This window comes from Crinia signifera, chromosome 8 (genome assembly GCF_055691185.1).
Source record: "Crinia signifera chromosome 8, ASM5569118v1, whole genome shotgun sequence".
Classification (NCBI taxonomy): Eukaryota; Metazoa; Chordata; class Amphibia; order Anura; family Myobatrachidae; genus Crinia; species Crinia signifera.
In genome coordinates this window covers 137488214-137515745 of record NC_139224.1, presented here as the reverse complement: position 1 = coordinate 137515745, position 27532 = coordinate 137488214, and the positions used below count along the sequence as shown (strand labels likewise).

Below are 27532 nucleotides of genomic sequence, written 5' to 3'. Positions count from 1 at the left end.
CTGTGTCCCATTCCCTGTCACCTACTGTCTCTGCTGCCACCACCTGCTTTCTGTATCCTATTCCCTATGTCTTCCTCTATGCTTTCTGCTGCTGCCCCCTACATTCTGCATCCAGTTTCCCATCACCTTCTCTCTCTGCCACTTCTGCCCCTTTCTAGCCATGTCTTGTGTTTTTTTTTTTTCATAATACAACATCACAAAAATATTGAAATTAAGAAAAAAAAACCTGGCCTCCATCCGTTCCCCCTCTAGCCAGACCATCACACGCCTTTATTGTGTTGTTGTATCATGAAAAAATAAACTGACACAAAAATATTAAACCTGCTGCCACCGCCTGCTTCATCCCTGTCCCCATCACCTCCTCTCTTCTCTCTGCTGCTACGGCCTGCTCTCTACATCCCATTTAGTCACCTACTCTCCTCTTTACTGCCACTGCCTGCTTCCTGCGTCCCACTCCCCTTCACCTACTGTCTGTTGCCACCTCCTGCTTTCTTCATCCCATTCTGTCAGCTCCTCTCTCTACTGCCACCACCTGTTTCCTACATCCTATTCCCCTTCACCTACTGTCTCTGCTGCCACCGTTGGTTTTCTGTGTCCCATTCACCGTCACCTCCACTCTTTGCTGCCACCATCTGCTTCCTGTGTCCCATCCCCTGCCACCTACTGTCTCTGCTGCCACCGCCTGCTTTCTTTGTCCCATTCATTCACCTCCTCTCCTCTCTCTACTGCTGTCACCTGCTTCCTGCATCCCATTTGCCGTAACCTACTGTCTCTGCTACCACCGCATGCTTTCTTCATCCCTTTCCACATCACGTCCTCTCTTCTCTCAACCTCCACCGCCTTCTTTCTTTATTGCATTTCCCTATCTATCTATCTACCCACTATCTATCTATCATTTACCTGTCTATCTACTCACTATCTGTCTATCTATCTACCCACTGTCTATCTATTCATCCACTATCTATCTATTTACCCACTATATGTCTATCTATCTACCCACTATCTATCTATCATCTACCTGTCTATCTACTCACTATCTGTCTATTCATCCACTATCTATCTATTTACCCACTAGATATCTATCTATCTATTAATCCACTATCTATTTATTTATCCACTCTATCTCACTATATATCTCACTCTAATATATATATATATATCCTGATGAAATTCAACATTGAATGAAACGTTGCTAAACCTAAGCCTACCTGACTGAAGTGTTTTGATTCCGCACCGAGTGCCGCACACTGTGTTCCCTATATATATATATATATATATATATATATATATATATATATATATATATATTTGTCTTCACTATAATTTCTTATAACTTTTATGCTTAAATTTTCTTTTGCTGCCACCGCCTGCTTCATCTCTTCCGTCACCTCCTCTATTCTCTCAACCTCCACCTACTGCTTGCTTAATCGCATTCCTTTATCTATCTATCTATTCATCCACTATCTATTTATTTATCCACTCTATCTCACTATATATCTCACTCTACTATATCTTTTCACTATAATTTCTTATAACTTATATGCTTAAAAAAATTTCAAATAAATTTACATTTTTTTCTGCCACTGCCTGCTTCATCTCTTCCATCACCTCCTCTTCTCTCTACTGCCACGCCTGCATTTTTCATCCCATTCTGTCACCTCCTCTATTTATTGCCACCGCCTGCTTCCTGCGTCTAATTCCCCATCCTCGCCTCTCCTTTCTATGCTGCCACCACCTATATTCTGCGTCTCATTCCGTCGCCTCCTCTCTTTTGCTGGAAGGTCCTGCTTTCTTCATCCCATTCCTCTCCTTTCTTTGCCACCACCACCTGCTTTCTGCCTCCTTCTGCATCCTATTCCCAAACTGCTCTTACCAGCATCACCATCAAATACAAAGGTCTTATGCTACTTGATCTGTGTGTAGCCTTTGCCACTGTAGAAGACACTCATTCAAATGCTGCCACTGCCTGTTTTCTGCGTACCATTCCCCTTCACCTAGTGTCTCTGCTGCCACCGGCTGCTTTCTTCATTCCATTCCATCACCTCCTCTCCTCTGTCTACTGTCACTGCCTGCTTCCTGTGTCCCATTTCCTGTCACCTGCTGTCTCTGCTGCCACCACCTGCTTTCTGCATCCTATTCCCTATGTCTTCCTCTATGCATTCCGTTGCTGCCCCCTACTTTCTGCTTCCAGTTTCCCATGACCTTCTCTCTCTGCCACTTCTGCCTCTTTCTAGCCATGTTTTGTGTTGTTGTTTTTTTTCATAATACAACATCACAAAAATTTTGAAATGAAGAAAAAAAAAACCTGGCCTCCATCCGTTCCCCCTCTAGCCAGACCATCACACGCCTTTATTGTGTTGTTGTATTATGAAAAATAAACTGACACAAAAATATGAAACCTGCTGCCACCGCCTGCTTCATCCCTGTCCCCATCACCTCCTCTCTTCTCTCTGCTGCTACGGCCTGCTCTCTACATCCCATTTAGTCACCAACTCTCCTCTTTCCTGCCACTGCCTGCTTCCTGCATCCCACTCCCCTTCACCTACTGTCTGTTGCCACCGCCTGCTTTCTTCATCCCATTCTGTCAGCTCCTCTCTCTACTGCCACCACCTGTTTCCTACATCCTATTCCCCTTCACCTACTGTCTCTGCTGCCACCGTTTGTTTCCTATGTCCCATTCACCATCACCTCCACTCTTTGCTGCCACCATCTGCTTCCTGTGTCCCATCCCCTGCCACCTACTGTCCCTGCTGCCACCGCCTGCTTTCTTTGTCCCATTCAGTCACCTCCTCTCCTCTCTCTACTTCCGTCACCTGCTTCCTGCATCCCATTTCCCGTAACCTACTGTCTCTGCTGCCACCACCTGCTTTCTTCATCCCTTTCCACATCACGTCCTCTCTTCTGTCAACCTCCACCTACTGCTTTCTTTATCGCATTCCCCTATCTACCTACCCACTATCTATCTATCTATCTACTCACTATCTATCTATATATTCATCCATCCACTATCTATTTATCAACTCTCTATCTCACTATATATCTTAAGCCCCCCATACACGGTCCATTAATCGGATCCGTTGTGTGCTTAAACAGCACACATCGTGTCAGATCGCATCCCTTGTTCATGCTTTGTGCATGCACTGCGATCCGATACGATGTGTACCTAGTACAAAAAGTATGTGCAGCACATACTTTTTGTACCGTACTATGTGATGCGCGGGAGCACGCATCGCATAGTACAGAACGGAGCCGGCGAAAACGGAGCGTGTATGGGCTCCTTTACACTTACATGTCTTCACTATAATTTCTTATAATTTATATGCTTAACATTTTTGTTGCCACCGCCTGCTTCATCTCTTCCGTCACCTCCTCTCTTCTCTCAACCTCCACCGCCTACTTTATCGCATTCCCCTATCTATCTATTCATCCACTATCTATTTATTTATTTATTCACTCTATATCTCACTATATATCTCACACTACTATATCTTTTCACTATCATTTCTTATAATTTATATGCTTAAAAATGTTTTGCTGATATATAGCCTCCAATTATCACCTGTTTGGGGGTCCCCTCCGCTCCTGATACCTCCACCCGACCTCCTAAGAACCTCTGGAGAGGGGAGACGGCGACTGCAGACCCGGGGTCCCCTCTGGTGGTGATGCGCTGATCGCGGCCTAGTCTGCGGCAGAAGCGGGGGCCTAACTTTGTTGCCGCCACGCGAGCTCCAGTACCGCTCGGCGGCTCCAGAGAAGTGGGGAAGCGGCCCAAAAGACTCCTCATAGCCTCCCCGGGTGAGCGGACATCTGCCCAGACCCGAGGAGACCCCTTTGAGAGACCCCTGGATTATATCTTTTACTGCCAGGCTGGTGCCCGCAGCTATCTCACCTTGCCGTTCAGCCCTTGGCACTGGGGGAGCTGTAAGTGCCCCGTGCATTAGGCGGCCGCGCTGGTGGGAGACAGCAGAGTCGGGGCGGTCGCTTGCGGCCGCTTGTGGATTGCGGCCTACTCGCCCGCAGGAGCCACGGCCTTGTGTGCGTGCGAGCCAGGGGACGGGCGGGACCCGACCTCCAGGTGGGAGAGTGCGCCGGGTGTGTGGAGAGCCTGCTCCGGACACCCGGGGACGGCCGGGGGCATCTCTCCAGGGCTGAGTGTCTGGGGCGGCAGCGGGCAGATGCTTGCTGGCTGAGGCCTACACAGAAGCCAGGACCCGGGGTGACGGAGGCCTTCATTTTGACTATTACGGCAGGAGTGCTGAGGGGGAACTGCCCTAAAAATATCCAGCAGGACCACCGGTGAGTCTCTACCTACAATTGCCGACCCTATTTGGAGTAAGTTGTGGATCAGCCACATACAATCTATCACCCCCCTGCAGTGGGATCCCATAGGCAGGAGAGCAAGGTTGAAGGCTTGGGCCCATGTTACTATTATCCAGAGGAGCCCAATACGAATAACAGGGTCTGAGGAAGTCCCCAGAAAGTGTCTTCTTCCCGGGCAACGGCACCTCCTTTCTTAGAGATAATATGTAATCCCACCATGGCTCTCTAAAGTGGGGGCACCGGACGTTTCTTAGACACTTCAATGATTTGTACTTTTGAGGCAGACTTAATGTAATTCTGCCAGGGGCCTGCAATTTTTCTATTCTCCTATCCGCCCTGCGTCATTAGATTGTCTTGCCTATCTCACTTCTGTAATCATTACTAACATAATGCCGTCTAGGCGTCAGAAAGCTGTACCGGGGACTTCTAAGTCTTCTTTCTTCAAACACCCGTCCCCAATCCAGGGGATTAAACTCAAGTCTCCGGTCCCAGCATCTCCACAAAAGCTTCCAATATCTAACGCCTCCTCTGAACCCATTCCGGCACCCACTTCTCCTATGCCCAACATGGGAGACAACGACCCACTAACAATTGGTGCCATGAAACAACTGCTGCAGGCTTTCAAAGCAGACATCTCGCAGGAACTCAAAGCAGCTTTTCAATCATACCAACAATCTATTGACGCTGTGGAGCAACGGGTCGATCACCTAGAAACTAAAATGGGCGAGGTGGTGAAATCCCACAATGAGCTGATAGTCTTACATGAAGAATTACAGGAGGAGAATGCCATTCTACGTGGCAAGCTGTGTGACCTGGAGGACAGGTCACACAGAAACAATCTCAAGATCAGAGGGAAAACCTAGTGCAATTCGTAACTGACACATTCACAAAACTCCTACCCACGGTACACGTGTCTGATTTCCTCTTGGATCACATTAATCGTATCCCTAAGGCTAAAAACGCTCCGCAGGGAGCCCCCCGAGATACTTTGATGAGGTTCCATTACTTCCACATAAAAGAGCGTGTTCTGTGAGCAGCGAGATCTTCAGATGACTCTGAATCATTTGGGAGACTTACAGTTTTTTGCAGATTTCTCCGCTTCTACCCTGGCTATGAGATGGTCTTTCGCACCAATCACCAGATCCCTAAATAATGCAGACATCCCCTATTGTTGGGGCTTCCCGACAAAACTGATAGTGAGACGTAATGAGACCACAACCATTATCACATCTCCATCAGTGGGGGAGAAGATTCTAGCGGATTGGAACGTTACCCTTTGCGCGCCTTCTACCAACAGGGTGGCGCAAGACTGGTCTACAGCTAAACATAATGCTTGAATGTAAAGCATTTGCTTTTCTCAGTTCCCACATTGCCCCTTCCTGTTGATTGTGATGGTTACTTTGGTATGTTTTGAAAAGTTGCAGTTTGGGGCCTAGTTCTCCTCCATTTGGTGGCTCGGGCTGGGGCGGGGTGTGGAACACCATCCGTTTAAATGTTCGGTAGTGGACATGGTCTGGGCCTTCCCGCCTGCCTCGGTCGGAGGATTCACCACTGGAGGGTTATTAGTGTATCTATGCTTATTATTAATATAGTTATGTTTAGCTTAGTTAGCATGTCTTATACTCTTGTTCACTCACTTACATCCTTCATTTCCTCTTACAATGGACTGCGATATTTTCTCATGTCCTTGAGTAGGTTGTCCTAGAAGCTCAGGTCGGACTTTGCATGTTACAATAATACCATGGGTCTTCAAACTGCGGCCCTCCAGATGTTGTGAAACTACAAATCCCAGCATGCCTTGCCACAGTTTTGCTATAAGGGAGTGTTAAAACTGTGGCAAGGCATGCTGGGATTTGTAGTTTCACAACATCTGGAGGGCCGCAGTTTGAAGACCCATGCAATAATACGATTTAGTGGCACATACACACCCATCCCCAATTTGCTACCTCACTGATGTGCCATTTATATTTGCATCATCGTGTACATTACACCTATTGTCGAGACTCTTCGGTGCACCCTTGTACTAATACCCACGCCCCTATGTGCTGCCAACCTGGGCGGCCTTTTCAAACACCTGTACGGTGTCTCTTTCTTTGTTTCTTTCCCACACTGTATTTTTCCTACACTGTATTTTTCCTACCCTACCGGGCTGTTAGCCCAATGTCTACCCCTTTTAATCTCATTCCTGAATTATCACCCCTATGCAACACTCATACAGCATTTAGGTACACTGGATTTAACACTATAAGTCTTCGATGTACAATATTGGACCTAGTCTTAATGCTCTTGAAACAGGTATATTTAGCGAAGTTTTTGATGTGCATTTTGCTTGTAGTCCCCGAGCTGTTTTGGTCCAAGAGGTCTGGAATACTTATTATGCCTATGGTACTCCTAAAGCTATGGTATATGTTTACTTATGACCCCAAATAAGCTTAAAATATTGTCTCTGAATGTCAAGGGCCTAAATTTCCCCAATACGCGGAAAATGGCGTTGACGCATTTCACTATAATTAAAGCCCACATTGTGGCAGTCCAAGAGACACATTTCCCCGCCTCTGCCCCACCTCGCTTTTATAATAATAAATTTCCACATTGCATCACAGCCAATGGCCCCAATAAGAAGGCTGGAGTGGCCCTTCTTTTTTCACAGAGGTGCAATTTTTCACTCGCACAACAGATTGCAGATCCAGAAGACGGTATCTAATAGTTATGGGAAAAATTGACGATAACGCCCCAAACACTAAACAAATCCCATTTATACGAAAATTTTGCTAGACTCTCCACTCGTCATATAAAGGTTCGTTGATTATATTGGGGGATTTCAATTTAGTTCTTGATCCTAACATGGACAAATCAACCCCCGATCTAGACCGGCTGTGCCCCATAAGAGAACCAAATCACAAGCATTCCAGCGCATTTGATGTGAGTTTGGCCTTTATGATGTGTGGAGAGAGAGGAATCCTAGTGGCAGGGATTACACTTTTTATTCTGCAGTCCATAGATCCTTTTCTAGGATTGACTTGTCTCTTTCGGATGGGAGGACCCTCCAGCAGATTGAGTCTGCGGATATACTGCCGATCGCATGGTCTGATCATTCAGCTATATTGCTTACCTGGGATTTATGTTTAATCAAATTGCCCCCCCAGAGCATAAACTTAAACTAGACCCTACTAACCGTTCTTTGTACAGGGAGCTTCTCAGGACAAGAGATGTGTGGAATACTCTCTCTATGTCTGAGGTACGAAAAAACTTATTTAGGATGAAGCAGACATTTTATTCCCAAGGAGACAGTGCAGGTAGATTGTTAGCGAGAAAACTAAGGGAAACAAACGTTGGAACGCACTAAGCAAATTACTAACGTGAAGGGAGTCACAGTAACAGATCCTCTAGTTATTGCCAATTCTTTCGCAGAATATTATGCATCATTATATAACCTTCGCCAAGACCCCCTTACACCTCAACCCAATTCAGAAGCTATAGATTCCTTTTTAATACACATTGATCTACCCTCAGTGGACCAGACCACTTTAAATTTCCTTGAGCGTCCATGGTCGGAAGAGGAAATCCGTGTAGTTATCGATAACTTGCCGTCTGAAAAAGCCCCTGGCCCAGATGGTTATATCAATAAATTTTATAAAATGTACCGAGACCGACTACCTCCGTTGCTAGCCCCTCTCTTTAATGAAGCATCGAAGCAGGGCTCTTTCCCAACTGAGATGTTGGAGGCCCGAATTGTGACCTTTCCAAAACTAGGTAAAAATCCTATAATTGTAATGAATTACCGCCCCATAGCCCTTCTAAATATTGATGTGAAAATCTATGCTAAATTGATTGCGAATAGGCTTAATCAGATCCTTCCATACTTAATTAACCAAGATCAAGTGGGTTTTGTGATGGGACGCCAGGCCCCAGATATTACGAGGAGAACTATACATCTGTTGGACGCCTTCTCTAGGACGGCGGAGCCGCTTTTGGTCCTGTCGTTGGACACGGAGAAGGCGTTTGACAGACTCCATTGGGGCTACCTACAAGCTGTCCTCCGCAAATTTGGATTTGGAGGTAGAGCCTTATCCTCTATAATGGCCCTATACTCCAATCCATCGGCCAAAGTTTTTGTAAATGGTATGCTCTCGTCCACGTTTACAATTTCTAATGGTACCCGGCAGGGGAGCCCGCTATCTCAGCTCATGTTTGTACTTGCAATTGAGCCACTGGCGGAAGCCATTAGATCGGCCCCCGACATAGAAGGCCCAGTCCTATTTGGGGCGCTCTTATAAGATATCTTTATTTGCGGACGACGTCCTACTCACAATTACTAATCCTTCCACATCCCTAACCTCTCTCCATAGGATACTGCATACCTACTCTTCAGTTTATACTATAAATTAAATAGCTCGAAAACAGAAGCTTTACCCATTAATAATATACCAGAACAACAGTCGAAAGAACTTAAGACGAGCTACGGCTATGCGTGGCAGTCATTGAGCATTAAATATTTAGGTATTCAAATCACCCCTAAATCTCTGACATAATCTCTGCCAATTACCTACCATTACTAAGTAGACTCTCCCAGATGACAAAGGATTGGATGCTTCTTGAGACATCATGGCTAGGCCGCATATCAGCTCTTAAAATGATCTTACTCCCTAAGTTGCTATATCTTTTTAGGATCATTCCCATCCTCCTCCCAAAACATCTACTAACCAAATTCAATGGGATATTCACAAAATATAGTTGGAGAGGCAAAAAGCCTAGATTAGCCAGAAGTATAATGTGCCTTCCTAAATCAAAAGAGGGATTGGCGTTCCCCAACCTTCTTTCTTATCAAGTGACCTGTATTTTGTCCCCACTCCACGAGTGGTTTGTTAGAGAGAATGTCAAACCCTGGGTCTTGCTAGAACAGGGTCTTGCCTTACCGCTAGCTATCACTGATATTTTGTGGCTTCCCCCATCTGCAGCCCCTAAGTGTATCGAACATTCTCACATCGAAATCACTCTCCCTTCCCCCGACCTGTCCCTTCCGGGATTGGCCCATATGATTCCAGACCTGTCACTGGACCTGTGGATAGCTCGGGGTATATTGACATTAGACTCTCTCCTTAAAGAGGGCACTTTAATCCCATTTAGTGATGTCCAAAACTCCTCTATTCCCACCAAGCATTTTTACAAATATCTCCAGGTATGACATTGGCTGCAGAGCACGAGCCCCTCTCCACATAAAGTAGGACCTTTGTCCAAATTCATCTCCCATAGATTTGCTCCATAACCTGGTGGTAAAACCTACTTACAGACCCACAACAGCCTAATAAATTGAATTTTCAAGGTAAATGGGAACGAGATTTGCAGGTTTCGTTATCCGAAGCTGAATGGAAAACAGTTTACTACAATTGTTTCCATATATCTAAATGCCAATCGCACATAGAACAATATTACAAATTGACCCATAGACTATACCTTACCCCGGCCCTCCTACATTCTATGTGGCCATCTACTGATAGCACATGCTGGAGACAGTGCAGGGGAGTGGGAACATTGTATCATATTTCTGGTCATGTCCAAAACTGAAGGGGATGTGGGACAAAGTATTTACGCTACTGTCGGGCATATCGGGGTTTGTCATATCTCCACATCCGAAGATAGCACTATTTCATCTATTTCCAGACCACATCCATAAAGATGTTCATTATGTGTTGGGACATATCTTAATCTCTACCAAACTATTTATGGCTAGTCACTGGCAGACTCCTTTAGTTCCTACGATCTTAACTATCAAAGAAGCGGTACACGACCATTACCGGTTTGAAACAGAGGGTTCTGCTTGCGCCATATCTTCTCTGTCCCCATCGGCAAAGTGGATGGCCTGGATGGCATATAAATTGTCCAAACCTACCTAAGATTTCTAGCCTAGATTTTATATATTATGATAGCCTTTTCTTATCTGTCTAGAAATTGTCATGTCTCCTTTCTCAATGCTGTGTGTAATGCATTATCTTTATACCGGTACCCAGTGCTCGAAGTGGGCCGGTATACAACGGTATGGCATACCGGCACTTCACTTCGGGCACTATTTTTTTGTTTTTCGAAAAGCCTCCGGAGATTGAATGAGGGCGTGGCCTGGCGTCGGAGGAGAGAAGTTCCCCGAGGCTCCGGATTTTATAACCTCAGAATTGGTCTCCCCTACACCCTCAGCGAGTCCTCACCTCAGCCCAGCCTCACCGATGCTAATACTGAAGGGCTGCAGAGCCGGGGAGCGCTTCCGTCGCTCTTGCAGGTTGCGGCCTTCAGTGCTCCTGAAGCCGGGGCCTAGATTTCTGCGGTCCCCCTGCCGGATCCGCAGGAAACGTTTCGTTTTGGCCGCCGGAGGTCCCCTTCCATACTGTATGGGATCCTGGGACACGGTGGCTGCGGGGACAGGCTCCGGATCACCAGCTGGTGCCCTCACAGTCCCTGGGGCTCCATCCAGCAGAGCTCTTTGGCCCGCAGTCTGCAGCGGCGGACATCTTGCCTGCTTCACCCCAGACACACCACAGGAGGCAGAGGCTTTGCTGGATTTTAACCCTACTACGGTCATCTCCTCTGCAGCTCCCTACCCTCTCCTGAAGCAGCTGGAGTAAGAACACCAATATCTGAGGTGAGCTACACGGGGAGAACTGTCACTGGTCTCTGCCCTTACCCCACAGTGACTGACTTTCTTTATAGAGGGTGAAGTAGGCACTGTTTACACTTCTACCTTTCCCCCAGCCAGTCTGGAACAGCAGCCTCCCACAAAAGGGTGCATATCTGGGACACTGACCAGTGGCATTGAGATTTTGCTATAGTCCCCTCTGCACCCCTGTACATTCACAGGACTTATTGAGAAGTGGTAATTGGATCTACACCCTCTAGACTCCCTTTTTACCTTTCAAACCTATCGGTGGTTATCTAGGTCGAGGCACTGACAGGGAGCCCAGCTGGGAGCGCGCATGGAGGATGATGGGAGCCTTACTGGGGATATAGAAGATGAAGTGCAGCTGATGCCCGGCAGCGTGATGGGGACAGGTGACGGGAGCCTGTGCGGAAGTCTGCACTGCTACCGGGAAGTGGAAGCTGCGTCCTGGTCTGCTGTGTCCTTCCCATCACCCAGTGCACACCTGCCACTCTATATGGTCTGGCTGCCTACTAGCCCCTTTCTGCCCTCCCTGTGCACGGCCTCCTAACAGCGTCAGCCAGAGGTGTCTGCCGCTGGCATCAGGAGGTACACAGCTCCCACTTGTACGGCTCTCCCTTCTCCGCTCCTCCTCCTCCATACCTCCTACCCTTCCCCCTACCTCCTCTCCACATTTTCCACTTCCACTACTCCTCTCCTCTGCTTAACCTCCTTCTCACCCATCACAGTGTGTGGCAAATGTATATTGGGCATCACGGTGTGTAGCAAATGTATATTAGGAATCACGGTGTGTGGCAAATGTATATAGGGCATCAAGGTGTGTAGCAAATGTATATTGGGTATCAATGTGTGTAGCAAATGTATATTGGGCATCACGGTGTGTAGCAAATGTATATTGGGCATCACGGTGTGTAGCAAATGTATATTGGGCATCACTGTGTGTAGCAAATGTATATTGGGCATCACTGTGTGTAGCAAATGTATATTGGGCATCACTGTGTGTAGCAAATGTATATTGGGCATCACGGTGTGTAGCAAATGTATATTGGGCATCACAGTGTAGAAAATGTATATTGGGCATCACTGTGTGTAGCAAATGTATATTGGGCATCACTGTGTAGCAAATGTATATTGGGAATCACGGTGTGTAGCAAATGTATATTGGGCATCACTGTGTGTAGCAAATGTATATTGGGCATCACTGTGTGTAGCAAATGTATATTGGGCATCACGGTGTGTGGCAAATGTATATTTGGCATCACGGTGTGTGGCAAATGTATATTGGGCATCATGGTGTGTGGCAAATCTATAATGAGCATATGCCAAACACAGTAATGCTCATTATACATTTGCCACAAACGGTGATGCCCAATATACATATGTGGCTGTCCCTGTCACTTTCTCTCTGTGTTCCCGCTGTCAGTCTCTCTCTTCTGTCACTCTGTCCATTTGTCCTTGCTGTCCTTGAATTTTGGCTCATACAGTGTGGCACAATGTGCAAGGGGCACTAGTACTAAATACTATAGTATAAGGGGTCCTACTAGTGTGGTATATAAGGGGTATGGTATGCTACACTTAAAGACATGCCCCCTTTTTCAGTGGCCACGCCCCCTTTCCATACCCCCACTTTCATAATTTCCACTTCGAGCACTGCCTGTACCTACTTATAAACTGTATGTCCTACTTCATCTACAGTGTTGTTATCCTCCCCTTCCCCATCCCTCCACTCCCCCCTCCCTTGTCTTTTCTTTTTTCTTCCCCCTCCCCCCTCTTTATTATGTATTCCTTATCATAATGTCTGTTTTGACATGTTTGAAAATTTCAATAAAATTTTAATCTTGAAAAAAAAAATGTTTTGCTGCCACCGCCTGCTTCATCTCTTCCGTCACCTCCTCTCTTCTCTCAAACTCCACCGCCTGCTTTCTTTATTGCATTCCCCTATCTATCTATTCATCCACTATATATTTATTTATTCACTCTATATCTCACTATATATATCTCACTCTCACTCTACTATATCTTTTCACTATAATTTCTTATAACTTATATGCTTAAAAAAAAAATTTCTGCCACCGCCTGCTTCATCTCTTCCGTCACCTCCTCTCTTCGCTCAACCTCCATCGCCTGCTTGCTTTATTGCATTCCCCGATCTATCTATTCATCCACTATGTATTTATTTATTCATTCTATATCTCACTATATATATCTCACTCTACTATATCTTTTCACTATAATTTCTTATAATTTATATGCTTCAAATTTTTTTGCTGCCACCGCCTGCTTCATCTCTTCCGTCACCTCCTCCCTTCTCTCAACCTCGACCGCCTTCTTTCTTTATTGCATTCCCCTATCTATCTATTCATCCACTATATATTTATTTATTCACTCTATATCTCACTATATATCTCACTCTATTTTATCTTTTGACTATAATTTCTTATAACATATGCTTAAAAAATTTTTATGCTGCCACCGCCTGCTTCATCTCTTCCGTCACCTCCTCTCTTCTCTCAACCTCCACCGCCTGCTTTCTTTATCGCATTGCCCTATCTATCTATTCATCCACTATATATTTATTTATTCACTCTCTTGGCCAAATGTAATACGGTGAGAGTTTCAGAAAGTGAGAGATTTTGGGAGAGTTTTCCCCCTTTTTTTAAAGCAGCAATCAATTACACTGCAAAACCAGGTTGATTTTGCCATGTAGTTGATTGCTGCTTTAAAAAACAGGGGGAAAACTCTCCCAAAATCTCTCACTTTCTGAAACTCTCACCATATTACATTTGGCCATATATCTCACTATATATCTCACTTTACTATATCTTTTCACTATAATTTCTTATAATTTATATGCTTAAATTTTTTTTGCTGCCACCGCCTGCTTCATCTTTTCCGTCACCTACTCTCTTCTCTCAACCTCCACCACCTGCTTTCTTTATTGCATTCCCCTATCAATCTATTTATCCACTGTATATTTATTTATTCACTCTATATCTCACTATATATCTCACTCTACTATATCTTTTCACTATAATTTCTTATAACTTATATACTTAAAACATTTTTTTGCTGCCACCGCCTGCTTCATCTTTTCCGTCACCTCCTCTCTTCTCTCAACCTCCACTGCCTGCTTTCTTTATTGCATTCCCCTATCAATCTATTTATCCACTGTATATTTATTTATTCACTCTATATCTCACTCTACTATATCTTTTCACTATAATTTCTTATAATTTATATGCTTAAAAATGTTTTGCTGCCACCGCCTGCTTCATCTCTTCCGACACCTCCTCTCTTCTCTCAACCTCCACTGCCTGTTTTCTTTATTGCATTCCCCTATCTATCTATTCATTCACTATATATTTATTTATTCACTCTATATCTCACTCTACTATATCTTTTCACTATAATTTCTTATAACTTATATGCTTAAAATGTTTTTTGCTGCCACCGCCTGCTTCATCTCTTCCGTCACCACCTCTCTTCTCTCAACCTCCACCGCCTGCTTTCTTTATCGCATTCCCCTATCTATCTATTCATCAACTATCTATTTATTCAATCTATATCTCACTATATATCTCACACTACTATATCTTTTCACTATAATTTCTTATAATTTATATGCTTAAAATGTTTTTTTTGCTGCCACCGCCTGCTTCATCTCTTCCGTCACCTCCTCTCTTCTCTCAACCTCCACCGCCTGCTTTCTTTATTGCATTCCCCTATCTATCTATTCATTCACTATATATTTATTTATTCACTCTATATCTCACTATATATCTCACACTACTATATCTTTTCACTATAATTTCTTATAACTTATATACTTAAAACATTTTTTTGCTGCCACCGCCTGCTTCATCTTTTCCGTCACCTCCTCTCTTCTCTCAACCTCCACCGCCTGCTTTCTTTATTGCATTCCCCTATCAATCTATTTATCCACTGTATATTTATTTATTCACTCTATATCTCACTCTACTATATCTTTTCACTATAATTTCTTATAATTTATATGCTTAAAAATGTTTTGCTGCCACCGCCTGCTTCATCTCTTCCGACACCTCCTCTCTTCTCTCAACCTCCACCGCCTGTTTTCTTTATTGCATTCCCCTATCTATCTATTCATTCACTATATATTTATTTATTCACTCTATATCTCACTCTACTATATCTTTTCACTATAATTTCTTATAATTTATATGCTTCAAATTTTTTTGCTGCCACCGCCTGCTTCATCTCTTCCGTCACCTCCTCCCTTCTCTCAACCTCGACCGCCTTCTTTCTTTATTGCATTCCCCTATCTATCTATTCATCCACTATATATTTATTTATTCACTCTATATCTCACTATATATCTCACTCTATTATATCTTTTGACTATAATTTCTTATAACATATGCTTAAAAAATTTTTATGCTGCCACCGCCTGCTTCATCTCTTCCGTCACCTCCTCTCTTCTCTCAACCTCCACCGCCTGCTTTCTTTATCGCATTGCCCTATCTATCTATTCATCCACTATATATTTATTTATTCACTCTCTTGGCCAAATGTAATACGGTGAGAGTTTCAGAAAGTGAGAGATTTTGGGAGAGTTTTCCCCCTTTTTTTAAAGCAGCAATCAATTACACTGCAAAACCAGGTTGATTTTGCCATGTAGTTGATTGCTGCTTTAAAAAACAGGGGGAAAACTCTCCCAAAATCTCTCACTTTCTGAAACTCTCACCATATTACATTTGGCCATATATCTCACTATATATCTCACTTTACTATATCTTTTCACTATAATTTCTTATAATTTATATGCTTAAATTTTTTTTGCTGCCACCGCCTGCTTCATCTTTTCCGTCACCTACTCTCTTCTCTCAACCTCCACCACCTGCTTTCTTTATTGCATTCCCCTATCAATCTATTTATCCACTGTATATTTATTTATTCACTCTATATCTCACTATATATCTCACTCTACTATATCTTTTCACTATAATTTCTTATAACTTATATACTTAAAACATTTTTTTGCTGCCACCGCCTGCTTCATCTTTTCCGTCACCTCCTCTCTTCTCTCAACCTCCACTGCCTGCTTTCTTTATTGCATTCCCCTATCAATCTATTTATCCACTGTATATTTATTTATTCACTCTATATCTCACTCTACTATATCTTTTCACTATAATTTCTTATAATTTATATGCTTAAAAATGTTTTGCTGCCACCGCCTGCTTCATCTCTTCCGACACCTCCTCTCTTCTCTCAACCTCCACTGCCTGTTTTCTTTATTGCATTCCCCTATCTATCTATTCATTCACTATATATTTATTTATTCACTCTATATCTCACTCTACTATATCTTTTCACTATAATTTCTTATAACTTATATGCTTAAAATGTTTTTTGCTGCCACCGCCTGCTTCATCTCTTCCGTCACCACCTCTCTTCTCTCAACCTCCACCGCCTGCTTTCTTTATCGCATTCCCCTATCTATCTATTCATCAACTATCTATTTATTCAATCTATATCTCACTATATATCTCACACTACTATATCTTTTCACTATAATTTCTTATAATTTATATGCTTAAAATGTTTTTTTTGCTGCCACCGCCTGCTTCATCTCTTCCGTCACCTCCTCTCTTCTCTCAACCTCCACCGCCTGCTTTCTTTATTGCATTCCCCTATCTATCTATTCATTCACTATATATTTATTTATTCACTCTATATCTCACTATATATCTCACACTACTATATCTTTTCACTATAATTTCTTATAACTTATATACTTAAAACATTTTTTTGCTGCCACCGCCTGCTTCATCTTTTCCGTCACCTCCTCTCTTCTCTCAACCTCCACCGCCTGCTTTCTTTATTGCATTCCCCTATCAATCTATTTATCCACTGTATATTTATTTATTCACTCTATATCTCACTCTACTATATCTTTTCACTATAATTTCTTATAATTTATATGCTTAAAAATGTTTTGCTGCCACCGCCTGCTTCATCTCTTCCGACACCTCCTCTCTTCTCTCAACCTCCACCGCCTGTTTTCTTTATTGCATTCCCCTATCTATCTATTCATTCACTATATATTTATTTATTCACTCTATATCTCACTCTACTATATCTTTTCACTATAATTTCTTATAACTTATATGCTTAAAATATTTTTTACTGCCACCGCCTGCTTCATCTCTTCCGTCACCTCCTCTCTTCTCTCAACCTCCACCGCCTGCTTTCTTTATCGCATTCCCCTATCTATCTATTCATCAACTATCTATTTATTCACTCTATATCTCACTATATATCTCACTCTACTATATCTTTTCACTATAATTTCTTATAATTGATATGATTAAAAAATTTTTGCTGCCACCGCCTGCTTCATCTCTTCCGTCACCTCCTCTCTTCTCTCAACCTCCACCTCCTACTTTCTTTATTGCATTCCCCTATCTATCTATTCATTCACTATATATTTATTTATTCACTCTATATCTCACTTTACTATATCTTTTCACTATAATTTCTTATAATTTATATGCTTAAAATTGTTTTGCTGCCACCGCCTGCTTCATCTCTTCCGTCACCTCCTCTCTTCTCTCAACCTCCACCGCCTGCTTTCTTTATTGCATTCCCCTATCTATCTATTCATCCACTATATATTTATTTATTTATTCACTCTATATCTCACCATATATCTCACTCTACTATATCTTTTCACTATAATTTCTTATAATTTATATGCTTAAAATTTTTTTCAAATGTAAATTTCAACTTTTTTCTGCCACCGCCTGCTTCATCTCTTCCTTAACTTCCTCTCTTCTCTCTACTGCCACCGCCTGCATTTTTCATCCCATTCTGTCACCTCTTCTCCTCTATTTACTGCCACCGCCTGCTTAATGCGTCTCATTCCCCATCCTCTCCTCTCCTTTCTATGCTGCCACCGCCTATATTCTGCATCTCATTCCCTGTCACCTCCTCTCTTTGCTGCCACCGCCTGCTTTCTTCATCCCATTCCTCTCCTTTCTTTGCCACCACCACCTGCTTTCTGCCTCCTGCATCCTATTCCCAAACTGCTCTTACCAGCGTCACCACCAAATACAAAGGTCTCATACTACCTGACCGGTGTGTAGCCTTTGCCACTGTAGATCACACTCCTTCAAATCTTACCTGTTGACATCCATCCTCTTACCTTCTGTATTTCAGCTGATGTTCTATATGATAGCAAAAGTGCATTGTACCTATTACACCATGTGCAATCTGGTCACATTTATAACAAGATACAATATAGCATAATATAAATCTTTGTTTCCACGATGAAATCTATAGACACTTGGATAAGTTACTAGAATGTAACATTACGGGACTGCAGAGCATAAGCTGCTTTGTGACGCTTCTGTTTGCAGTAATGCGCTCATCTGTAGAGTAAGCACCTGGACCTGCACATCAGGGGGTTCTATGGGGAGGGGCCACATCTTAATGGGAAATGGTGGATAGGACAGAGTGTTTGTAAGTAATTGTTGGCTGGCTGCATTTACAGGATATAGGGGGAGATTCTCTAAGAATCTCCGCCCCTCTTTGCCGCCCATTGCATATTTAATTATCGCATATGCTGTAACATATGCGATAATTAAGGCAAAGGACAGCTCTTGCGTTAAGAGCTGTCCTTTGCAGTGAGAGTCGCCGGGTCCCAGCAGGTCCCGGCGGCTCTCCCCTTCCTCCTACACCCGGCAGCGCCGGGCTCTCCTCCTCCCTGCACCCGGAAGAGGATCAGTGCAGGGAGGAGGTCACAGGTCCGGGCAGCACTGCGCTGTGCTGCCCGGACACAGGTGAGGGGGCGATGCGGGGCGGCGGGGGGTCAGCGCGGGGCGACGGAGGGTTGTGATAGAAGTCCATTGGCTTCTATGGGGCATCGCCAGATTTTTCTGGCGATGCCCCCCGCCGCGGTAACCCGGCGGGGGATGCTTACAGCATCCCAAAATGCGGTAAAATCTCAGATAACGGGGTTTTTACCGCATTTTTCGCTTAGAGAATCTCCCGCATAATATGTAAATGAGACTGAAGGGGTACAGACTGAGTATCTTTAGTTACAGAGAGGTCGCAAAATCTCTTCCCTGCTTACGGATCTTTCTTTTACAGGTTCTCAGTAAAGACCTTATTCTGGTCCCATGAGATGAATTTCACAGCGTTGCGTGTGGACCAAACTTTGTCCGCAGTGCCTGCCGTGCTCCCCCCCACACACACACACTGCACGCCACGATCCCCGGTACGGCTGAGAATGGATGATATGCATAATAATCCGTTCGCTGCCGGGGTGAAATCACTCGATGGTCGGCAACCATCGAATGATTTCTCCAGCGCTCGTAGATCAGAGACACCTGGATGGAGGTACCATTGGAATGCCCAGCGTGTTAGTTGGGGTGGTGCTTACCCTTTCACGAGGCAGCGAGTGTACACTGCATAGAGATCAGGTCTGAATCAGGCCCAGGGTGATCATAATGAATAGCAGGTAGGAAATAAATATGTGGTACACAAAAGTGCCAAGTTGCTCAAATGATTGGTCCATTTGGACCTTATTGGTCCATTACAAGTGCTTGCAAGGGTGGGGCTAGTTCAGGCAAGGGAGGGGCTAGTTCAGGCAAGGGAGGGGCTAGTTCAGGCAACGGAGGGGCTAAACAAGGCAAGAGAATCACAGAATTCCCCCACCCTACAGGATAGTAGTAATGCAGAGAACTTAGTTTATTTCTCCTTCGCTCCATAGGGATATATGTACACTGAGTTCTCTGCATTACTACTATCATACATGTATTCCAATGCACTGATTAATCCTTTTGCTGTACATACCATCTATGTATATTACATGCCGCATACATAATGTAGTGCTGGAACAAATTCACCAGCAAATGTAGGGGCATTTTCTAGTGAGATCACTGAGAGAATGACCTGAAATCTCCCCGGGTGTACGCCCCTTTAGTGTACAACTTTCCATTCTGAACATGTATTATTGGTTATTATAATACTGCTATACCCAGATCTAGCTCCCTTTTACTTTCTTTATCATGCCCCCATTTAAAGTTGAAGTCTTCAATCAAACATGGTTAAAAATAATAAGAAAAATGAAGATATAATGTACTTACATGCAGAACCAGGCATGGTCGCATCCAGCAGTGCCTCTGCCTCACTAGATGAACTTAGACCAGGTGGATTTGGGAAGTTTCTCCAGCTGGAGGTAATTGACGAGAAACCCGTAAAATTTGCCTGCTCCGCCGCTGTAATTGGTGGGTAATTGGCCTCTTCTGCCTCCATTAGTTCTAGATGGTTATTACTGGAGGCAGAGGGTGGAAAGAATGCCTACAGAAATAAGAAGTAAAAGTGTATATCAGTGATTATTACATCTACCATAGGACTGGTAGAGGACATAAGACAGACAGAGGCATTTAGCAAACTTCTTGTTTGTGCCATTCAACCATGTGCCATTCAACATTCTTGGGGGTGATAGAGCCAAGGCACTTCTTCAAAAGGAGGCCCGATGGACATACATGTTGAACACTATCAGCGCGTTTGGGCTGAATGAGCAATTGAATTTGAATTGTTTTCTCTAACTCCACTTTGCCTTTATAAAAGTTTCTCTTTGCTGACAGTGCCTATTTGCTTAACATGTCTTATTAATTTTTGCCGTTTTTTCACTTCTCATGTTTAGATTATTCCATCTTTGCCTAAAACATGTAATTATAAGTTTTTTTGTCTCTCACAGTGCTGCGGCCTCTATGCAACTGCGGGAAGCTAACGCCATCACTATGGCTACACCGTGCCTCTGATTGGATAGTGCGGGATGCTGGAAGCAGGAAGTGGCTGCGACTTGTGGTATGCAAGCAACCGGCTGTTCCTTAGCAACCGGATACCCGTGACGTCATCCGACGTGCGACGAGTCAGCATGCAGGTGAGCATAAACGCGGGCTGTAGGCGCGGACTGTGCTAACACGGGGCTGGTGAAGGTATTTATTCTTGTTTATTGCATGTTTGTATCGCTTCTGATGAAAATCTGTGAAGATTGAATCGTTAAGCGCACCTTGCGTGTCCTTCTCATTATTTCCGTGAGTGCCGCCCGATTCTGTGGATATATATATATATATATATATATATATATATATATAAGCACAGCATTGCAGTAGATGTGAGGTCGCTATGGTGCAATTATAGGTGTTCATCTACTCTGTGCTATCAAGAGATATCTATATACTCTAGAAGTGCAGAGAGGAAAATGACATTCCAGAAGCTCACTATGGAAAGTGTAACCTGTGCTCTATAGTCCACTTTGTCTCCTTGTCAGCTTATTATGAGGCGCAGGATTATCAATTATATTAGAAAAATGTCAGAAGATGTAACGGAGCTCACATCTGGGACAATAAGAAAGTATTGGTAACATAGTAATTATGTCCTTTCTACTTGTGTGTCCCCTGCTAGAAAGAAAACTAAAAATGTGTCTTTGTCAGTGATCTTTATGTAACCCTGAGCACAAGAATAACTTTAGGGAACTTTACACTGTTAAGGCCCTCATACGCTACGCGATTTGGGCCAGAGGATCCAGCAGATTGTCTGTGACATCCTATCGGATCCGATGCGCAGTCCCGTGCGCATCGGATCAGAGCTCGGACGGGCTGCACATTAAATACATCTTATGTGCAGCAGTCAGCAGGACATCCAGGGTGCGGCAGGTGGCGAGGAGAATTGAAAAATCCTATTCAAAAGACTGGGTGGCCACTGTTTGGCTGAGAGATCTCTTTCAGCCAATCAGCAGCCACCTGATCTTTTGAATAGTATTTTTCAATTCATACACCCCCTGCCTGCAGATCTCCGAGATTGTGTGTGATAAATCCCATATAATTCGTGTGTATAAAAAGGCACATCATGTGCCAAATCTTATTGAGCTCTCTCAGGTAGTGTTAGGATTAAGGTCAGGGTTAGTCTGCAGAAGAGGACAGTTAGGGTTAGGTACTAGGGGGCAGTTAGGATTAAGGTCAGGGTCAGGCTGCAGAAGGGGAGAGTTAGGCTTAGACACTGGGGTGGATAGTTAGGGTTAGGCATTAGGGGGTGGAGTAGGGCTAAAATGACTAAAACTTGACAATTTGTCAGTTAAACATTTCACCCTGTCTATCCTAGACACTGCCTAATTAGTGGCCCTGTCAGCCTATTGCATGCTGACATAATGGCTGTCTATATAGACAGAGCCGATCCCTTAATCCACACCCCAAGTATGTGTTTGGCACTTATACATTATCTGCTGACCAGCAATGAGTAGCTCATGGAAGTTCTGTTTTATACTTACAGGGAAGTATGGGGGCTCCATCCCAAGGGATTCCATGGCGACCCAGTCAATGTGCTGGAAGAAGGGGTGGTGGCGAATGCTGTCAGTAACTCCTGGTTCTTGGCCCAGATGGTTATTGACAAGCTGAAAAAGGTATTTGGATGTAATTATTCAGCACAGTTGCTCAATACAATCATTGTACAAACATTTCTGCTGCCGGCACAGAAGAATATAAAGGGATTTCTCCATGGCTACAGTATGTTACTACTGACATTCTATCTGGGATCTGTTGTGTGTCTCACATTACATTCCCCATTCCAAGAACATGTAACCATTCTGCCATTTCCTGTCATATGTGTCCTAAAGGTCCATACGCACTGGGCTATTATGCCCAGTGTGTGTGTGCACAGTGATGATCGCTATCATCGCTGAGGGGGAAAGCCGCTCAGTGCATACACACTGAGCGGCTTTCCCCCTGCCCGGCGGGGGAGGACGGCTTTGCATAGTGCAGAGCTATGCAAAGCCGTCCTCAAAGCCGCTCATCTGCTTGTAATAGCAGCAGATTAACGGCTTTCCTGGCGATGATGCGGGAGCGTGCAGCAGAGCTCACCACTTATCGCCGGGCATACACACTGGGCGGCTTTGAGCTGAACGCCGCTCAAACCTGCTTTTTTGAGCGACTTTCAGCTTAAAGTCGCCCAGTGTCTATGGGCCTTAATGCTGATGTGTCTGTGTAACAATGGCTGCTCAGGTCTTGCTTGGCAATTGTATAGACATTTGTAAATAAGACTACATGCATTACTTACATACATCTTATAGATATACACAACATATCACATAGGCATGGGGCACTAAGTGGACTCGGCCAGAACTTTCTATACCTGTTATCACTAGAAATATATGTATTGGTGTTTGATAGAAACATATCTGTACATTGTTATATTGTCACTATACAATAGTCTAACGTTACTTATCTGATTATTGTCTGTCTAACAGGAATGACTGCAGAGAAACCAGTGGGATGATGCAGGTGAGGGGCAAACACACGGGCGATTTATGCCCTATTTCTAAGCGATCTGTCTAGGACACTTAGAAATGAAGCTCGGATCGCTCCCTTTGTACACCCTACAGCTATTGTGGTTCGCAGCCCTGCACATCACTATCGCCCACAAATATAGACAGTGCATGCACGTTCTATCCTGCTTACATTACCAGTCCGCATAGGCAAACACTGCTCAGCACAGATTGCTCAGCACATATAGCAGGTAATTCCCATGTGTGCAGCGATGTGTGCTGAGCCATCTGTGCCTAAGCAGCACAGGACTCAAGTCTCCCCATGTGTACAGGGCTTTAGTTGACTATGTACTCCATTGTGATGCTCTTTATATTTATTAATCCTATTTATAAAATGCAGAAAAGTCACCTCTCAATAAAAAAACACCCATGTAGATCTTTTACTTATCTGTCAATAGTTATAGCATAGCTAACAGCTGCGTCAGCCGTCGCCAGAGAAAAGATTCAGCTATTTTCCATAAAGCCACAATCTTTATTCACTGCTGCACAATGCGTGGCATAGCGGGGCATATGGTATGTGTACACTCCCGCTATGCATACACTTATATAGGAGCTGGCTGGTGCGGGTACATGCACCCTGCTGCTTTATGGGAGCCTGCACTCCCACTACAGCAAGCTGCTCTACGCAGCAAAGCTGTAGCAGGACACATCTGTAGTCAGTAATAGTGGCCGGCTGTTAGAGTGCAGAGTTTACTTGTAGCAGTAATTGGACAGTAGAGTAGATCAGATACTCTGGTTTTCAATAGAGATCAGAGGACTGAACAGATTGATCCTATAACACAGTGACTAATGGTTACTTACATCCAACATCTTATAAAGTTATATACAACCAATTACATCATTTATATTAATAATTTATAAATGTAATATCATATTTACCATGTTAATAAGGTCCATGGCGGCAGATTCTGTTGCGCAGAATCTTGAGTGAGCAGCATGACCTCCGGTTATCATTTCGTTCAGGATGACTCCAAATGAGAACCAGTCTTCGCCAATCATGTACTCCTTGCCGAAATACAGCTACCAGAAGAGAGCAATTGGTTACCAACATTTTAGCAATCACTTTATTTAAAAAAATAAAAAAAAATTAAATTAACAAAATAGCGGTAAAGATAACCCCTACATGTTATAGTAACAGCAGCAATATTTTATATTGTTTATAAATAATAATTACTTTGCTGTTTTTAGGTATATTGTGACCCGAGTTATTGCTCTTTCACTTGTATATGCTAGTTCACGTACTATATATTGTTTATAAATAATAATTACTTTGCTGTTTTTAGGTATATTTTGTCCCGAGTTATTGCTCTTTCACTTGTATATGCTAGTTCACGTACTATATATTGTTTACAGCAGCTGTCCTGCCAACACACGGCAACAGTCTCACGTCATCTTCCCCTGGTAAGAGTCGGACCAGAAGTCGCATGTACCCGTTCCCATGGAGGACGCTATGGTGGAGGGTAGTCACTTAAGGTAATGCTGGTTACACACCAGAACGATTTTGCTCAGTCCCATCAATGTCGATGCAATTTCGTCCGATTTTATGTAAATTGGGCACGTTTTGGCATGTTTTAGATCCGATTCCGATCTGATGGTTACCCTTTGAGCGCTTATTGTATGTATGCACTATGTCCATCTTTATCACTCTTGGGATTATTACTTTGTGCATGATATGTTTGCAGCACTTTGGGTTCAGCTGCGCACTTTGGTCTGATTTGTATTTTTCAATCAAGATCATTCTGGTGTGTACCCAACATAAGAGTCGTATTGTTTACTGTTAATTCTGCACCAGACCCAGAAGTCCAATACCAGAGCTGCATCGCTATTGACAGCTCTTATGGAAAGAGCTGTCCTCTGCATTAATAATCGCATATGTTAGTGCATGTGGGATTAGTAATAATGCGGTACCCGGGGAATGCTGGTGATGTGGTGGTGGTGGGGGAATGTTAGTGCATCTTCCACATGGAGAGAAATTGCCAACACTTGGTAGAATCAGAATTACCCAGAAATGTGCAATGATGCATGTGCGTGCTACAGTGAATGCCCTTTTTACCCAACTTGGCTATATGCCGTCACATACGGGGTTGGAATCAGGCCCCATGTACATAGTTACATGAGGAAACAGTAGGTAACCCTTTGCATTTACCTCAGGAATAATGACTCCACACCTTCTAGCACAGCCAGTAACACCCTCGTCTCTAGGCGTGATCTCAAGGGCCAGACCGAAGTCGGCGATCTTGAGATGTCCTGTTGGAGTCACCAAGATGTTCTCTGGTTTTAGGTCGCTGTGAAGAAAATAAAATCTTTGTTTTCATACAAACAGGAATTATTTGGTACATAAATTATATTGCACGTTACATGTGTACATTCTAACTAATAGTAGTTTTATATGTTTGGGAGCAAGGACTAATGTAATCATATTTAGGTTAGTGTCCATGTGATTCCACCATGTCATGTACATCTGTATGTGTGCTGCAGACATCTAGGGTATTTAATAGTGGAACCTTCCTCAGCCCAATAACCCCTGTGATACTAATATGTGTGGTTACAGCATACTGTAAATAACTAGTGATATTGATGTCATAGGAAGCGGCAAATGGAGGCTGATGCTGGTCGTTCCCAGCTGGGGAAGGGGAGCAGCTTATAAATGGGGTCAGTTTATTCTTATTTGTAACCAGAAAATAAATAATAACAATACACTGACACGTGGGCCAGGCAGCACATTGGCCCTTATTCTGGTTGGTGCGGCCAGAGCCGCACACGGGGCTCCGGCCGCACAAACCAATCCCCGCCCACCCTACGGATCGCCACGGCCGTCCGTGTACGGACGGCCGGTGATCCGCATAAAAATGGTGGAGGCTACGCCTCCACCATGGTGGGAGCTGCCCCCTGCATTCGATGGTCGTCGACCATCGAAGGCAGGTCCGCACGCCGCGGCAGCTCCCGCAAGCTGAGACCACACGGACAATCGTCCGTGTGGTAGCTTGTATGGGGGCTGAAAGCTGACATCCGGCGACGTCAGCTTTCCGCCCCCATGAGCTGCGTCATGCCCTCATTTCCATGCATACGCCCCGCGTTTGCATGGGAACGCCCATGAAACGCGGGGCGTACACATAGGGAAATGAGGGGATGAAGCCCCTCACGCCCCTATCCGCCCCCTTTGCGGCGGACGAAATACGTCTGCGGCGAAGGGGGCTGCACATGCGCAGAATGACCTCTGCGCATGTGCAGAGTAAAAACATCGGCGGTACGGCCGCACGCGGGCCGTACCGATCCGATCAGAATAAGGGCCATTGTGCTTATTGTGCTGTTATTCCCTGAGTGCAGCCGCTGCAATTTATCATTGGGGATTGTAAGCTTTTAGGGGTAATGGGCCTTATTCAGATCTGAGCTCAGTACTAATTTGTTTGGAAAATGGGCAAAACCATGTGCACTGCAGGTGGGGCAGATGTAACCTGTGCAGAGACAGTTAAATTTGGGTGGGGTGTGCTGAAACTGAAATCTAAATTGCAGTGTAAAAATAAAGCCAGTATTTACCCTGCACATAAACAAAATAACTCACACAAATCTAACTCTCTATACATGTTACATTTGCACCACCTGCAGTGCACATGGTTTTGCCCATTTTCCAAACATATTTGTACTGAGCTCAGATCTGAATAAGGCCCAATGGGTGAGTTATTTACCTGTGTAGTGAGTGCCATATACTGTACCTTTAGATTCATATAAATAGCAATTGGAGATGGAATTAAAGGAACCATATTAGGTGAAGTTATCCAACCTGTGTCCATCCACCTCTTCCGCATATTATTTATTTTAGCTTTCCTTAATTTGTCACCTGTCACTCCTGCTCCTCTTACTTCCCTTACTACACCTCTCATAACCTCCGTCCTCCTCTTTTTTATGTACCTCCCACTCCTTCCAACTCATTACCCTGCACCTCCCACACTCCCCCTCCACCTCCTTCCCCTCCACCTTCCACTTCTTTCTCCTCTGCACCTCCCACTCCATCCCTCCACCTCCTCCTGCATGTCTACTTCCTCCTTGCTCCTTTGCGCCTCCCACTCCCTCCCTCCACATGCTTCTCCTGCACCTCTCACTACCTACTTCCTCCTCCTTCCTCTGCACCTCCCCCTCCACTTCCTTCCCCTGCACTTCTTACTCCATCCTTCCACCTCCTTCCCCTGCATCTC

General features: G+C 44.1%; 1 long non-coding RNA gene across 2 annotated transcripts in view; it reads left to right on the top strand.

The window, feature by feature from the left end:
• Positions 1 to 22418, top strand: part of LOC146027112 (uncharacterized) — a 46202-nt gene extending 23784 nt beyond the window's left edge. For both annotated transcript variants that reach the window (XR_014454677.1, XR_014454678.1), the window contains 2 exons: positions 20715 to 20900; positions 22289 to 22418. This is a non-coding gene — a long non-coding RNA (uncharacterized LOC146027112). The remainder of the gene's footprint in view (positions 1 to 20714; positions 20901 to 22288) is intronic.
• Positions 22419 to 27532: the final 5114 nt, after the last annotated feature.